Below are 16,070 nucleotides of genomic sequence, written 5' to 3'. Positions count from 1 at the left end.
GCTCAGTAACATTATAGTGCTCTATTTTACAGGGTGCCGACAATTTTACGAGTTCAATTTAGTTTGTATTCCAAAGCAGTTACTTAAACTATGATTTTACCTTGTTTGCTTACAAATAAGCAATTTATTGTTTAAATGAAGCCCTTTTGGTGATTACAGCTTCACCCTTGAGGCATGGTATTTAATATCTGACAAAAAGGTATACTCCTCTCATCAAGGATGATTATCTGAGGGGCACAGCTCCCTACTATGCCAAGTCAAGATTATCCTTCTTCACTGCACTTCCTGGCTCTCATTCTGGAGTCATGCATGTCTGCTTTACTTTGTTCATCCCAATGACTTCAAGGGACTATGCACATGAGTAAAATTATTCATGTGTATGAATATGTTAAGGAACCAGGCCACACTTGTATCTCTTTGAAAAACGTCTGTCTTTGTTTATTTGCAGTTATTGAGGGTATCTCATCATCCCATTTAAAATGAATAATATGTGATTGGTTCCTAAAACCTACCAGCATAATAAGCATTATGGGAAAATGTGTTTGGCTTCTGATATTCAAAAATTCACAGTCCTCTCCACCTCCAGGATTAATAGAGATGTGGATGTTCTGTTGTAGAGATATTCAATACCAGGAGTGAAACCTTGGCCCTTAAGCAGAAATAAGCGGCCATTGTTTTATGCACTGCTTTATGCATTTCATTCCTAGATTTGGCTTAATAACTCATTATAGGACAACTGAATTTTTAGTGAGCTACCCTTACTCAGCGTTTGATCCATTAGTAGCTTCAGTGAAAGCAACAGGACTATTTGAGAGGAAAGCACAGCTCAGTGTGACTAAAAAGAGCAAAATCTGGCCTCCAGTAATACTTCTAGTAGAATATTTCTTAACTTTGCAGCATAAATGGTGTAAAATGTTGTTTTCCCTATGGTCCCTTGGGTTTTCCTAAGCAAACAACCATCCTTCCCATAAACTGCATGCACATATGTATGTATCCATACACACACAAGCAGCACACTGGATATTGGAAGTGTTCAAACTAAACAGATTAAGACACCCTAACTGAGCTACCTCAAGACTGGATGCTGTGATTGTCTGCTCCAGCATCCTGATTCCTTGACTTACCACCTTTGCTACTTACACAGACCACAGCTTTCAGTGGAAGCTGCTGGAAGGTGGGAACTTCAGAACTTTTTACCCAAAACATTTGACCCATGACAGCCTGCTCTCATAGGGTCCTAACCCAATTTTGCATACCCAGAAGGCTGTCTGACTATTGCATCCATAATTAAATCTGACATCAGAACCTTCTGAACCACACAGCCTGTATCTGGGATCATGCTAGTAATGAGCCCATTTCTAGTGATCTGACAATGCTGAATATGGTTATTTGGGTTTCTTTCCTGTGAGTTAGTGAAAGAAAGAGAGAAGAGAGGTAGATGCTTAGAAAAAGATGGCCAAACTATTTTCCCTTGTTTCAATGCCAGTTGTGCAACTGAATGGCAACCATAGAGTTGAACCAGCAAGCTACAGATCACGTGGGCAGGTAACAAAGTGACTAAAGGGTCTGGTGGTGGTTTTGTAACAGCTAGTAGAGGAGATACCATATACACACCTTTAAAGTCCTTGAATTATTCCCATTCCATCGGAGGTGGCCTCAGGGGGCATAAAACCATCTTGTTTCATGATACTGTAGGAGCACTGTGCTCCAGGAACAAGCAAAGCTGTCAGGCATGCACGCTGAGAAAACCTTGTTAGAGGAAATCAGAACAAACAAACACAGTTGACTGTGTACTCTGGATAAATTAATACATACTGTACTGAACAAGTCAAGGGGCCTTTTCCACACAAGAAGGTTACATTATGAGCAATGGATGAGGCATAGGTTGTTACGGGAGCCTACTTTTATTCTTTACGGTGTAATTGCCCTGGTGCCTAGGACTCCCAGTATTGTTCCCCAAACCCCTGTGCTAAATCCTATGCAAACACAGAACAAAGTGATAGTCTCTGTCTGAATCAGCTTGCAATTCTGGCCATTGCTGTCTGAACAATACAACAATAACAGACTTAAAGGTGAACTTTTTTTTTAAAAAAATAGGGCTCTAGATTGAAGTTTTCAAAAACTCCCAAATCCCTGGGGAGCCTACATTTTTTCTTGCTATCTAATTGAGGACCATAACTAGGTGGGCACTTTGAAGAAGGCTTATCCTGCATAGATTGGCACATTAAAAAAATCAGCTTCCTTATAAAGGTGTAAGCATTGGAATTTAAACCAATACTTTCCAAAGCACCTAAGGGGGGTTTGCATCCTACTCCTATCGCCTTTTCATGAGTGATGAATAACTACCTTCCTTAGGCCTCATTAAGTTCCCACCTAAGCACTTAACCTTAAACCCCGATTTTATAACCAACAGGCCATCATCGCTACAATTAGTTGGCAAAGAAAGTACTTGTAAAACTGGTAGACATAGTTCATGTTCAGATACTTTATTGAAAATCATTATGAAAAATTTAGCATTTCATCACCCAGGATCCTGATTTTCTCTTTTTAAAAATTCCAAATTCTCTGATTTTTTTTTTGATTCTTTTTTTTTTAAAGAAGTGATGGAGACACTGAAGAAATACCAATGTTTGATCAGTTGGAAGTTAGAGATGATTTATAATTTCCCACATAAAACATACATGGGTGTAAAACATACCTGGATATGCATTTTGCCTCTGTAAAATGTTAGGGTATATTATTTTAGTAGAAACTTTAAACATATGAGCAATCAGGCATATTTTAATGTTAATAAACAGTGAGAAGTTGATGCCCATTAAAAGAAGCACACATGTATATCAAATGTATTGGAAGTTCCTTTAACTTCTCTCTGTCTCATTATGAGTGGATAATGTAGCTCTTACAGTGTTTGCTTAATGAATGAGACAAATTGAAGTCAAACTAAGTAACCTACAGCTATTGTGAGCCCTAAGAGAAAATATTTTTTATTTCTGCACTGTACATTAAAAGTTCAACTACAACTTTTTTTAAAAGTAATTTTGCAAATGTATTTAGCTTGATTTATTCCTGAATCAACACAGAGTTCAGGCACAAAGGCATATTTGTCATTTAATTCTTGCTTCAGGGCCCTCTGCGTATCCTGGGACTTTAATGAACCTGGGGGAGACATTGTCATTTATAAATATGCTTAAATTAGACAGGCCAACTGGCAGATGAATTTTGAAGGCTGGGTGCACAACAGGGGGAAGAGCAAATGTGAGAGCATAGCTCATATACCCAATTGAGGACATTTTTATCCCTGGAAAGACAGGACCTGACAAAGACTTTGAACACACAATATTTTCAACCATGCTGCTCCTTGTCCTTTTTCCTGAAAGCCAGAGTTAAAAAGCCTGCTTTAGTGTTTCTCCATTTTGATGTATGTTCAGCATAAGATATAGAGCACCTTAGGCAGAGTGTGCTTGGCTGGGAGCAGCAGCAGCTTTGCAAACGTATTAAAAAACAGATTGAACCATGTAAAATGTCTGCAAAATATTCTCCCTTTGCTGATCCATTGGGGAAACATGCACTTTCAATAACCACATTATAAAAAGCTGAAGTATGTGAGTTAAAAACATCCTGGGTGGAACAAAGCCCTATATTTGCATATATTTAGGCAAATGCAGTTTTAGTCAGGGGAGTTTAGTTCATCAAAACTTTTTTTCCTTTCCTTTTCACTAAAAATGCAAAACTTCCTTCCATCTTGCACAGTTCAAAACTGCCTGTGTGTGTGTGAGAGAGAGAGATTTGCTTTTGAAGCTGTTACTAAACATTTTCCAGAACTGTGTGAAAGAGGCTCCCTGCCTTCTAGCCTTTGGGGAAGAAAGAATTAGCCCATAAACTACCCCCACCCAACTGTCAGTAACAAATCATCGTTTTATCAGCAATCAGCTTCTCCCGATGCCTTTCGCTATTGCCCCTCAGCTACCAGTCAGGGCCCTCCTCCTTGGACATTGCCTGATTCTCATGTGCACCTCAGGCTCACACTAGTCCGAAAGCCAGGATGCTCCCCATCCTAGAGACATGTAGTTAGCTTGTTAGCCTGAAGTCAAGTAGCAGGCAGGAGAGCTTTGCACTTTTCAGACTAACTTAAGTAAATATATAGCATAAGCTTGTTCTTGCTTTTGCTATACATATATAGGTTTGTGTGTGCGTGCATGTGTATATACACGTAGTGTACGTACACACACACACACATACACTTTCAAGGTGCAAATCTACCCTCCCATCCTAGAGCCCAGACTCTTGTCTCACTGAGTCTCCACAGCCAGAGAAGCTCTTCCCATTCTATGAGCATGATAATTTATCCAGCAAACAGCCTCCTACTTCCTAATCAGCAAGGACTTAGGAAGTAGCATCAAGTATTTCTGCCAGCTCTGTAGCCATGCAAGGGCCTGTGGTGGTGGAGGCACCAGCCTCTCCTTTCTGCCTATCCCCAGGGTATGGTTGCTCTTAAGCAAGGCCAGGTTTCAAAGCAGAGCTTCTAAATCGTCAAGTAGCTCCCCTGCCACAGGGAAACAAGCACTACAGATAACATGTCAATAACAGCTGGGGGGCAGGGACCTGAATCATGGAAAATGCTGAAACGATAGACAATTTTTCATGACATTTCATTTCAAAAGAGCCACTTCTTTATTAAAAGGACATTTTAAGAATTCTGACCAGCTTAATGAACAAGAAGGTTTCACTGAGGTTAGTGGGACTAATCATGGAAGGCATGGGAAGTGGGATATTGCCTACAGTCCCATCATTGCTCAAGAAATAAGGTTCTTCTCACAGTGACTAAGCATCTGAGAATCTGAGCATGTTTTAAAAAAATCATCAAATACTTTTGATAATGAATAATTCATAGAAAATTAGGGTCAGAAGGTACGTCAGGAGATTATCTAGCCCAACCCCCTTCTAACAGCAGGACCATCCTCAACTAGATCATCCCAGCCAAGGTTTTTTCTACCCAGGTTTTCAAAAACCTCCAAAGATGGAGATTCCACAACCTCTCTGGGTAACCTGTTCCAATGCTTCACTACCTCCTAGTGAGAAAATTCTTCTTAATATCTAACCTAAACTTCCCTTGCTGCAACTTGAAACCATTTTGCCTTGTTCTGTCATCTGTCACCTCTAAGAACAGTCTAGCTCCATCCTATCTGGAACTACCCTTCAGGTAGTTAAAGTCTGCTATGAAATCCCCTCTCAGTCTTCTCTTCTCCAGACTAAATAAGCCCAGTTCTCTCAGCCTTTCTTTATAAGTCATGTGCCCCAGCCCCAAACCATTTTTGTTGCCTGCTGCTAGACTCTCTCCAATTTGTCTGCATCCTTTCTGTACTGGGGGTCTCAAAACTGCACACGGTACTACAGATGTGGCCTCACCAGTGCCAAATAGGAAGAATCACTTCCCTCAATTTACTGGCAAGCCTCCTACTAATGCAGTCCAGTATGCCATAAACCTACTTAACAAAAAGGGCATACTGTTGGCTTAGATTTAGCTCACTGTCCACAGTAACCCTCAGGTCCTTTTCTTCAGAGCTGCTGCTTAGCTAACTGGTCCCCAGCTGGAACCAGTATATGGGGTCATTCCATCCTAAGTGAAGGACTTTGCCCTTCTTTTTATTGAACCTCATGAGATTTATTTTGATCTAATCCTGCAATTTTTCAAGGTTTCTCTGAAACCTAGCCCTACCCTTCAGCATATCCATTATTCCCCCCAGCTTGGTGTCATTTGCAGACTTACTGAGGGTGCACTCCATTCTATCTTCCAGGTCATTGATGAAGATATTGAACCAATCTACTCCAGGACTTCCCTCTAGAGCATTCCACTTTATACCAGCTGCCAACTAGACATCAAGCCATTGATCACTACCCCCTGAGGCTGATGATCCAGCCAGTTTTCTATCCACCTTACAGTCTATTCATCCAACCCATACTTCCTTAGCTTGCTTCTGAGATTGTTGTGGGATACTGTATCAAAAGCCTTGCTAAAGTCAAGGTATATCATGTCCATTGCATACACAGAGCCAGTCATCTCATCATAGAAGACAATCAGTTGGTCAGGAATGACTTGCCTTGGTGAATCCATGTCAACTGTTCTCAGTAACCTCCTTCTCCTCCAAGTGTTTGCTTGTCAAGAAATGTATTCCTTGAGGACCTGCTACATGATCCTTCCAGGGGCTGAGGTGAGACTGATCTGTCTGTATTTCCTTGGATCCTCCTTCTTCCCTTTCTTTAAGATGATGGGCACTATATTTGCCCTTTGCCAATCATCCAGGACCTCTGCCAATTGCCATGAGCTTTCAAAGATGATGATCACCAGCTCTGCAATCACATTGGCTACCTCCCTCAGCACACTTGGGTGCATCCTGTCTGGCCCCATGGTCTTTTATACATATGGGAATGTGAGGAAATAGGAAGTTGTTTGTACGGGTTCAAGAAAAAGAAAAAAGGAAGCTAAATTAATTTCATAGATACAGTTTGTGCATAGGATTTCTTGTTGTTCTGTTTAGATTAAGATGTAAGCCGAGTTTTACAGTCTCTGAGTTCTTCGTTTGCTTACCACTTGAAGTCATTTCACAAACACTGAGAGAGACCCCCAGTTATATTTCATTAAAGTATCTATTCAGTAAGGTACTTCATGCCATATTTCAAGAATGTGAGTAATCACAAGTTTCAATCTAAGCCTGTGTCTAAATTCTTTGGTGACTCAGTGCCTGAGACAATATCTAATTAAGCAACGCTAACTTTAATTCAGAAACTCTTTCAGGGTCAGTTGCACAGGGTGATGGCTCTAAGAGTGAAGTTATATCTTCACTTAAACCATATTACATCTGTGGAATGTTGTTAAGTGGTGTTAAAGCTAGAACATGCTGTGAACATTCTCACATTAAGTGATAATATTGTTTCTTGCCTGCACAGCTCCGACTTGCTAGTAGAGGGTTGGTAAGCAGGGGTGTGACTGGGAGCCAGACACCTGGGCTTTATGCCTGCTGGGTAGGAGCTGGAGCATTTCATCCTTGAATGCTGGAAAATTGCAAATTGCGTATTTTACCTCTGTGGAGCAGACTACAGTTATCCTAACATGAGACAGGTAGCACAGCCCAGAGTTAACCCTCACCTGAAGTGGTATAACTTTAAGATTCCCAGAGAGCACTTAGCATGAGTATAAAAGCTTTAATGTACAGACACTCTCATTTTAAGTGCCTTTAGTACAGTCTAAGTCTAATGTGTTATTTCACCCTAAGCAATGTTATATGTATGCCTGCAGGTACTAAAAAATCCTTTCTGCTAGGGGCTTTCTTTGCTTGCAAAGAGAAGACTGTTTTAATTGCTTGAACTCTTCTCTAAAGTGGTTGAAATGTCTGTTGTTTCATAGTTGCATAGTTAGTAGGGTCAGAAGGGACCTGAGCAGATCATTAAGTCCGACCCCCTGCCATGACAGGAAAGAGTACTGGGGTCAAATGACCCCAGCAAGGTGATTGTCTAGCCTTGTCTTAAAACCCCCCAGGGTAGGAGCCAGCACCACTTCTCTTGGAAGTTGGTTCCAGATCCTAGCCGCCCTGACAGTGAAGTAGCACCTCCTGATGTCTAATCTGAATTTACCCTCTGCCAGCTTGTGACCATTATTTCTAGTCACTCCTGGCAGTGTTCGGGGGAACAGGGACTCCCCCAATGCCTGCTCGTCCCCTCTGACTAGTTTGTAAATGGCCACTAGATCCCCCCTCAGTCTTCTCTTGTGGAGGCTGAATAGATTAAGGTCCTGTAGCCTGTCCTTGTAGGGTCTGCCCTGCTGCCCCCTGATCATGTGAGTGGCCCTCCTCTGGACCCTCTCCATGTTGTCCACATCCCTCTTGAAGTGTGGCACCCAGAACTGGACACAGTAGTCCAACGGTGGCCTGCCCAGTGTCGCATAGAGGGGGAGGCTCACCTCCTTGGACCTGCTTGAGATGCATCTGTGGATGCATGACAAGGTGTGGTTGGCCTTCCTGACTGCCTCCCCACGCTGCCGGCCCATGTTCATCTTGGCATCAATGATGACTCCAAGATCCTTTTCTGCCTCTGCACTGATGAGAAGGGGGTTCCCCAACCTGTAGGTGTGCTGCTGGTTCTTTCTCCCCAGGTGCATCACCTTGCACTTGTCAGTGCTGAAACCCATCCTGTTCTCATTTGCCCACCCCCTGTAACCCGTCTAGGTCTGATTGTAGCCTATTCCTTTCTTCTAGCATGCCTACATCCCCCCCCCCACATCTTAGTGTCATCTGCCAACTTGAACAAAGTGCTTTTTACCCCCTTGTCCAAGTCATTGATGAAGATGTTGAACAGTGAAGGCCCGAGGACCGAGCCCTGGGGGAATCCACTGCCCACTTCCCTCCAGGACGAAAATGGCCCATCCACTACCAGTCTCTGGGTGCAGCCCTCCAGCCAATTAGCGACCTATTTGACTGTGTAGGTGTTGACACCTCAGTCCCCCAGTTTTTTAATGAGGACGGGGTGAGAGACAGTGTCAAAGGCCTTCCAAAAGTCCAGAAAGACTACATCCACTGCTACCCCTGCATCTAAGGATTTTGTGATCTGGTTGTAGAAGGCCACGACCTATAATGAACCTCCTTTCTCCCTTTTTTGAAGATGGGAACCACACTGGCCCTCTTCCAGTCCTCTGGCACCACACCAGAGCACCATGAGAGCTCGTAAAACCATGCTAGGGGTCCCGCAATGACCTCAGCTAATTTCCTTAGCACTCTGGGATGGAGATCATCTGGACCAGCTGATTTGAATACATCCAGTCCCTCCAGAAGTTCTCTGACTAGATCCTCACTGACCCTTGATCTAGATGTGCCTCCCCTGGGGCCTGAGGGGGGCCCAGTGTGGGGGCTGATCCAGTTCCTGCTCAGGAAAATGGAGGCAAGCCTTCCCTTTAAGCCATGTACACAGCCATCCTGAAGGGACCTTCATACCTTCCCCGATTTACATGAAGGTGCCATTGGCTCACAAGCACTCATTTTTCTCTCAAAGCTGATAAGGACCCAGGGCACAGCAAAGATGATCTGCTTTGACTCTAGGGTATCATATAAACCATGGCTTCCTGTCTGACAGAGGGAAAAATACAGTCTGACCACCTTCCTTTGAGGAGTCTGTGCTTTCTGCCCTTGAACTGAGTAGAAAAGCTTGATGTTTGTTTGTCTTGAAGGTGAATGACAACATAATAATAGTAAAAATAAAGTCACTTTTCAGTTACTTAGCTCCTGGTGTCATTGACTTGGGATTATCTTTGAGATTCCTTACTTAGAGCCCACACAGGGTGTGCTGCAGCTTATCTTGGGTGACTAATAGAAAATACATGAGAGAGGGGGAAAAAAAAAGACGGGGGTGTCAATTGAATTGCTGTCAGTAGGCAGATGATACGCTTCTACTGTAATTCCTCAGTTCTACTATAATTTTCACAGATGAGAGCAGATGAAAATCGTATCATCTAGTACATCTTGCCTGAACATGTGGCATATACCCCACTATAATTTACATCTGGACCCATGTAAATCACAACAGTGTACAGAGTGGACAGATGAGTAGTTTATTCCAGTGTAGTATAGGCAGGTGTTACCACATCTAGTTACTGGATGGCAGGAGAGCTGGTTACAATTTGTCTGTCTTGAACAAATGTCTACCCCAGAATAAGCTGTGGGCACAAGACATCTATGTAGGCATAGTTTATATCAATGTAGTTTTATTCCATTTCTTTCAGGGACAGATCTATGCTGGATTGGATAAAATTATCCCAGATCAAGGGTTTATGTCTGCTCCTTATTTACGCTAATGTAAATATGATGCATGTCAAAGCCTTTAGATTGCAAGCTCTTTAAATAGAGTATGCCATTTCCTTTATGTATGTACAATGCTTCTAGCAGAATGGTACTCCAGACTGGTTAACCTCTAGGTCTTACTGCAACAGAAATGTTAAATAATACAACTTCCTTTTCCATAACTATTTCAGCTATTTTCTTGGCCAGTAAGCTAGACTCTGTATGGTAATATGAGAAAAAACATTAATACAATTAATATTCACAAAGCAGGGTTCATTACAAAGGTGTACTATTTTGTGTTAGACTTGGAGATCTTTTTCTTTATTGAAATAATTCAATAAAAGTTTCATTTGCAGTTTTAAGTCAGAGTCTAAGCTAATGTTATAAACTCCTTCATTTTGTACCAAGTGTTCCATAAATGGAAATTAATTGTGTGGTGAATGGGTCCCATTATTGAGACTGTAATTACCATATAATCCACCTTGTCCAATTGATAATGAAGGAAAGTGGATGTCAGGGGCTGTAGGAAGAGGTGGGCATAGATACCATGGCTTTAGAGAAGAGGCTCCAGAAATATTTGGTACAATAAAAAGCAGAGTTCTTGGAATGGACAGTGGAAAAAGATGGAATTAAAGTTTTGAACTCTCTACAGACATGAGTAGCATATAGTTAAAATTTGTTAATTTGTGTTATAGTTAAAATTTGATCAGCCTTTTGTAATGACCTGTCAATCATTTGGTAATCCTGGAGCCTTCTTGAGCAGTAAGTGGTATATATCAGTAGCCCACCAGCAGGAATGGGCCTACTCATCATGAGAAAAGGGAGCAGATTTGAGCTTTGTGGGAGATCTTGTCCTCAAAAGATCACTGTACTGAGTTGCTGACCCCAAAGGTTCAGCATAATGAGCCAAGGTCCACTAAGTCCCAGACCCCAGCTGGGCATAATCAGGGAATCAGGCTGTCATCCCTTGGGAAGAAAGCCCACCTACACTGGCCTATATACCCTCAGACTAGACAGTAGCAAGGTGTCTGGGTAACAGATTATTTTACTGTGCTTCTAGCCTGTGTGGAATGCTTAAGCCTGACTCTGTGCTGTATTTTGGCTTGGCATGGCTTGGCTTCTCTGTCCTGCTCCTGCCTGTCCCTGTTCTTGCCTGCCCTGACCGTGACCTTGCCTTGAACCTCATTGGCTATTGTGGACTAGAGCTGATACCTGGCTTTGACCTTGACTTCTTCTCTGGTAAACCTCAATATAGCAAGTCCATTCACATAGACTGCTATGCCTCCAACAAAACTTATATTCAGTTAAGCCTCTGAATTTTCTAGGCAGCTTGTCTAAGAGGAATAAAATATCTGAAATGTCTGAGTTCCTTAACAGGCCATAGTGCAAAGGTAACTATATGGCTATCTCTTTTTCCTTTTGTTTAGTTTTAAGTCATTATCTGTCTGCTTTCTCAACAGCTACTTATGAACTTGACACATTTTTGGCTATTTTCCTTGGCTTTTCTTGGAAGAGCTTTTAGTAGGCACATCAGTTGAAGAGAAATTTGAGAAGCCTTGACTGAAGTAAGACACAAACCAAAATCATTTGCAGACATTTCCTCCTACTACCGTCGCTCAATTTTTAACCATTTCTTTTTGCCTTCTTGAGCAAGACATAAACTGTTCTCCCACCATCATAAATGCTAGCAGGTTGGGAATCAATCTGTTATGGAAGGGTTCATTGTTGTCCTTAGCCAAAGCAGGTTCAGAATGGATTCCAGGGGCTTTATATTACTCCAGAGAGATTGCTCTTCATGTTCATTTGGCTTTTCTAGCATTTCACTCCCCAATTCAAGACACTGATTCAGTAGCTGTTGCTTCCAAGGTACACAAACATGAGCATCTTTCACTGTCATTCTACCAGAAGGGCTCCATAGGTATTTACAAGCAATTTCCTTTAGCTACAGTGTATAGATACAGTGTGTATCCTCATACATTTTACTGAACTCGAACACTTGTATCCACTGCAAAAATACAGTTACTTTGCATTTGTTGCCAACCTGGCTATTTTATATAATCCTTTTTTAAATGGCTGTAGAATAACTCATCAGGCAAAAATTATACTTCTTATTTAACATCTACTGATCTGGCGTAAGTTGGCCCCGTGACCTATTGTATTGATGTTTCTCTGCCCAAGGCCTATATTTCAATGTAGATAGTAATCAAAGATGAAGGTAAGTTTCTTGGTGTCCATAAGAAAGCTGACATGAAATTCAGTTTCTTTACCAATTTCTCCTTAGGATCAGGCCTTGCATAAAGAAACAACCAGTAGGGCTGTGCAAAGCTTTAGTAGCTGATTTGATTTGGTCCAATTCAGGGACCAAATCTCTGAATCCAAATCAAATCAGGAGACCAAGTAAAAGCTCCGAATTACCTCGAAGCATCCAAGTCGATTTGGAAAAGCTTTGGAAAAAGATTCAGCTGATTTAGAGATGTGGCCATAGACTAAACAGGCAGCTGATGGCTGCCTCCAGCTGGTAAGTCTGTTGGGATTGGGAGGAGGGAAGGGGCATGGGTGAGGGAGGGGTTGGGGCTGGGGCTGGGAGGTGCAGGAGTTCAGCTGCTTGCCCTGCTGCTGACTCTGCTCTGCTGCTGCTTCTGGGGGGTGGGGGTGGGATGCAGGTGTGGCTTGCTCCAAGGGGAAGGGGGAAAGTGGCAGCATGGCAGAGCCCCCACTCCCAGGGCTGCCACGCCTGCATCCCACACCCTCCATGCTGACTGGCAAGAGGCAACAGGACAGCCCCTGCTCCCAGTGCTGATGCAGGTGTGGCAGCACTGGGAGTGGGAGCTATGTCCTTCTGCCACCTGGAGTGAGCCGTGCCTGCATTGCACCATTCCCCCCTCCCCCCTATTGGCTAGGCAAGCAGCAGTAAGACATTGCCTCTGCAGCTCCAATCACTGGGGCAGAAGCAGGCACAGCTGGGGGAACTGCAGAAGAAGCCCCCATGGCTGCCCCGTCCAGCCCCATCTCCAACCTGGCCCCAGCCTCCAGCACTTAAAAAAAAAAAAAAAAAATCCCGTAATGACCAGCTCTGACAGTGGCGATTGGGGGCCTCTGGGTGCTCAGGGCAGAGTTCCCCTCCCCCGCCCCATGCAGCATAGGGCAGTGGGAGGAAGTGGGGATCATACCCCCCTTGTCACATGTGCAACATGGTGCAGGTGCAGTGCAGCTCAGCAGAGCCCTGCGCAGTGTCCCAGAGGTAGGACACTGTCAATTCAATTCCCCAGCTCTCTGATCATTCCCCCAGCTCTTCCCAGGGGATGCAGCCCCTGGATCTGTGTGCAGGGTTTCAGCAGGCTGCTGCTGACAGCTGGGGTAATAGCCCAGAGCTGCCACCATTGTCAGTTGGCAGCAGCAGCCTGCTGTCATCCCACATCAGCCAGGGGCCTGTGCCCCCCAGAAATAGCTGGGGGAAGTGATCAGAGAGCTGGGGGAAAGATTGGGGAGTTTATTCCCCCAGCTCCCAGCTCAATTCCCCAGCTCCTGGTTCAATTCACCTAGGAGCTGGGGCAGCTCCATGTGTCAGCCAGAGCTTGGCAGGCCTCAGCCCCATTAGCCACAGTTCCCAGACAGTATGCAGCATCCTGCTGAGCCATACTGCACCTGTACCATGGGCAGCTACTGCATGTATGCCAGGTGGGGAGGGCGATCCCCACTGCCCACCACTGCCCCACACTGTATGGGGGGCTCTGCCATGAGGCCCCAGAGACCCCAGTCATCACTCCTGCATCCAGTGAATGCAGGGCTTTTTTTTTTTATAGTACTGGGACTAGCCTAGGGCTGGGCAGGGGTTAGGGCCTGGCAGGGCAGCCATGGGGCTTCTCCCATGGGTCCCCCACCTGGGCAGAGGCAGGCACAGCTGGAGGAACCACAGGAGAACCTGCACCCACCTGGCTGTACCTGCCTGTCCCCAGCCAATCTGAATCACCAAATCTCTCTGAATCAGCACCAAATCTTCCAAAGCTGATTTGGCTGTATCAATTTGAGACAGTTATCTGAATCTCTGAATTGAATCACTGTTCTCCAAATTGGCCAAATCCCAATTGAATGTTTCCCTATTCACACAGACCTAGTAGTCAGACCTTTAAAATTCCAATTCAGAGATGAATTTCCATAAGGTTAGAAGGGATTTAAATCTTGCTTTTTTTAGTTTCACACCTAGCTTGCACCATGTCAATGGGTAGCAGACAAAGGGGAGTAGTATCTGCTAGCATACCAAGGCCCTGATACCTATGAGAATAATGTAGTCAAGCAACACATATCTCTCAATTAGACCATTATATTCAAAATGCTTCTGCCCTTCAGTGTTATGGATACCAAACTTTTTATTCTTTTTCTTTTCTTGGATAGCATTATCTTTTAGTTAGGTGAGGCAAGGATTTTTTTGGATGTTACCTGTTATTGGGCCAACTACATAATTGGGATAGAGTTAGACAAGTTTTAAAATACAAGAAATTCTTCTTCAGGTCTAAGGAGTAAAAGCCAGCACAGTACAGTAAAAAAAAAGTTAGAAGAGAGGGGAGAGAAATTTCCAGGAGCAGGAGACGAACAATTAGGAGAAGAAAAGAAACTGATTACTGGGAGATCAAGAACTATCAAAGGCCAGGAGGGTTATTATCATCCTTCCTGTGTAGGAAGAGTTCAGAAATCAGCAAGGTTATGCCATAAAACCAATATCAGTGGCCTTGTACACACATTCAGTTTCTCCTGGGAGAGTGCTGCTCTCCCAGGAAAACCCATGAGTATACAGATGCACAGCTTTTTCTTCCAGAATAAAAAAGGCCACTCCTGCAGAAAAATTACCTGGGTACACCCAGGGTTAAGTCACTCCAAGAGTTTCTCTTGGGAAAGTGAGTGTCTGTACACGCTGATAACACAGATTGACCATGGGCAGTCTGGGTTAGACAATCAGGGCTGCACCATGCACTGATGTCATCTGTTGCCAAGCAGACTAATGGAGCCTGCAGAGCATACTGAGATGTGGGCACAGGGCTCCCTCCTGGCTGCACAGTGTCAGCACTGCAAGCTCCTCTCTTCAGGATTTCAGCATCTGAAGGTCTGTAGACATGGCTAATTGGCCACATAGTTGGCCAATCTGCTGGATAAGTTTTTCTATCATGAGAACAAACCTGGGGAAATTCTCCCAGATTATCTGAATGTGTATATGCAGCCAGTGTTAAATCCTGTGTTCCTAGTGTCCAACCAGCTTATGAATTTTTGTTTCCAAGTTTGCCTTTTAAAAGTGTTAAGTAGATTTCCCTTGAGACTCAAGAGAGGAGGGTGAGGTTAGAGAGGAAATGGTTGTTCTTTGACAAATGTGCTCCTACTGATGTATGTGTGCTTCTATCTGTTATATATTTTTTTTCAGTGAGTGTTCATTTTGGAGTGTAGATGCTGTTTAGTTTTACCCATGTAGTTGCCATGAGGGAATTTAGTCCATTGGATCAGATATATCACATTTAGAAAAAGGCATGTGTAGGAACCATGAATGCTGATTGTTTTATGGGGATTATTTATTGTAGGAGTAATGGAGATATGTTAATAAGTTAAGCATGTCTTGCTAAGGCAAGTTTGTGACCTAGTTGGTATCTGTTGGGCAATGAGGAATTTGCTTCTGATGATGAGTTGCACAAGGTGGGGGTTGTTTGAAAGTCAGTAGAGGAGCTGGGAATATTTCTCTTGAGGTCTGATCTTTGTTGCTGTTAGGTTGTATTTTGATGATTCTTCTGATTGGTTCCAATGTGGCGTGGTAAGTGAACACCAGGGGTGTCATGGGGATTCCTTTTTTATGTAGTAGCAGGTAAGTGTGGGGTTTTTAGTTAAGTCTTTGAAATGTAGGGTCTATTTGTCTATCAGAGTATCACTGTTATATAAAGGAATATTTTTTAAGCTGGCCAGGTAGGCATCACAACTGTTTCTGTTGGGTGTCATTCTAACATAATGACTTACTGGTTATGAATCTCCCAAAACCTCATGTGGTTGGTAAACTTTTATACCATTGTCAGAGTACTTTGATCTTCATTGAATTGTGCATATATTACTGGTTAATCTGGGATTATTTACTGTCTCAGGATGGTTGAGGTTTTGCTGGTTTGTCACATATGTTAGCTTTATCAGATTGCCCATGCTAGATGGATCTTATGCTGCTTCCCTAGTCAATTATACTTGTCATCTCTCCACCTTCCACATACACTCTATGCTTCT

This window comes from Crocodylus siamensis, chromosome 2, assembly GCF_052110815.1.
Source record: "Crocodylus siamensis isolate JL-2025a chromosome 2, ASM5211081v1, whole genome shotgun sequence".
Classification (NCBI taxonomy): Eukaryota; Metazoa; Chordata; order Crocodylia; family Crocodylidae; genus Crocodylus; species Crocodylus siamensis.
Note: the sequence above shows the minus strand (reverse complement) of the source record.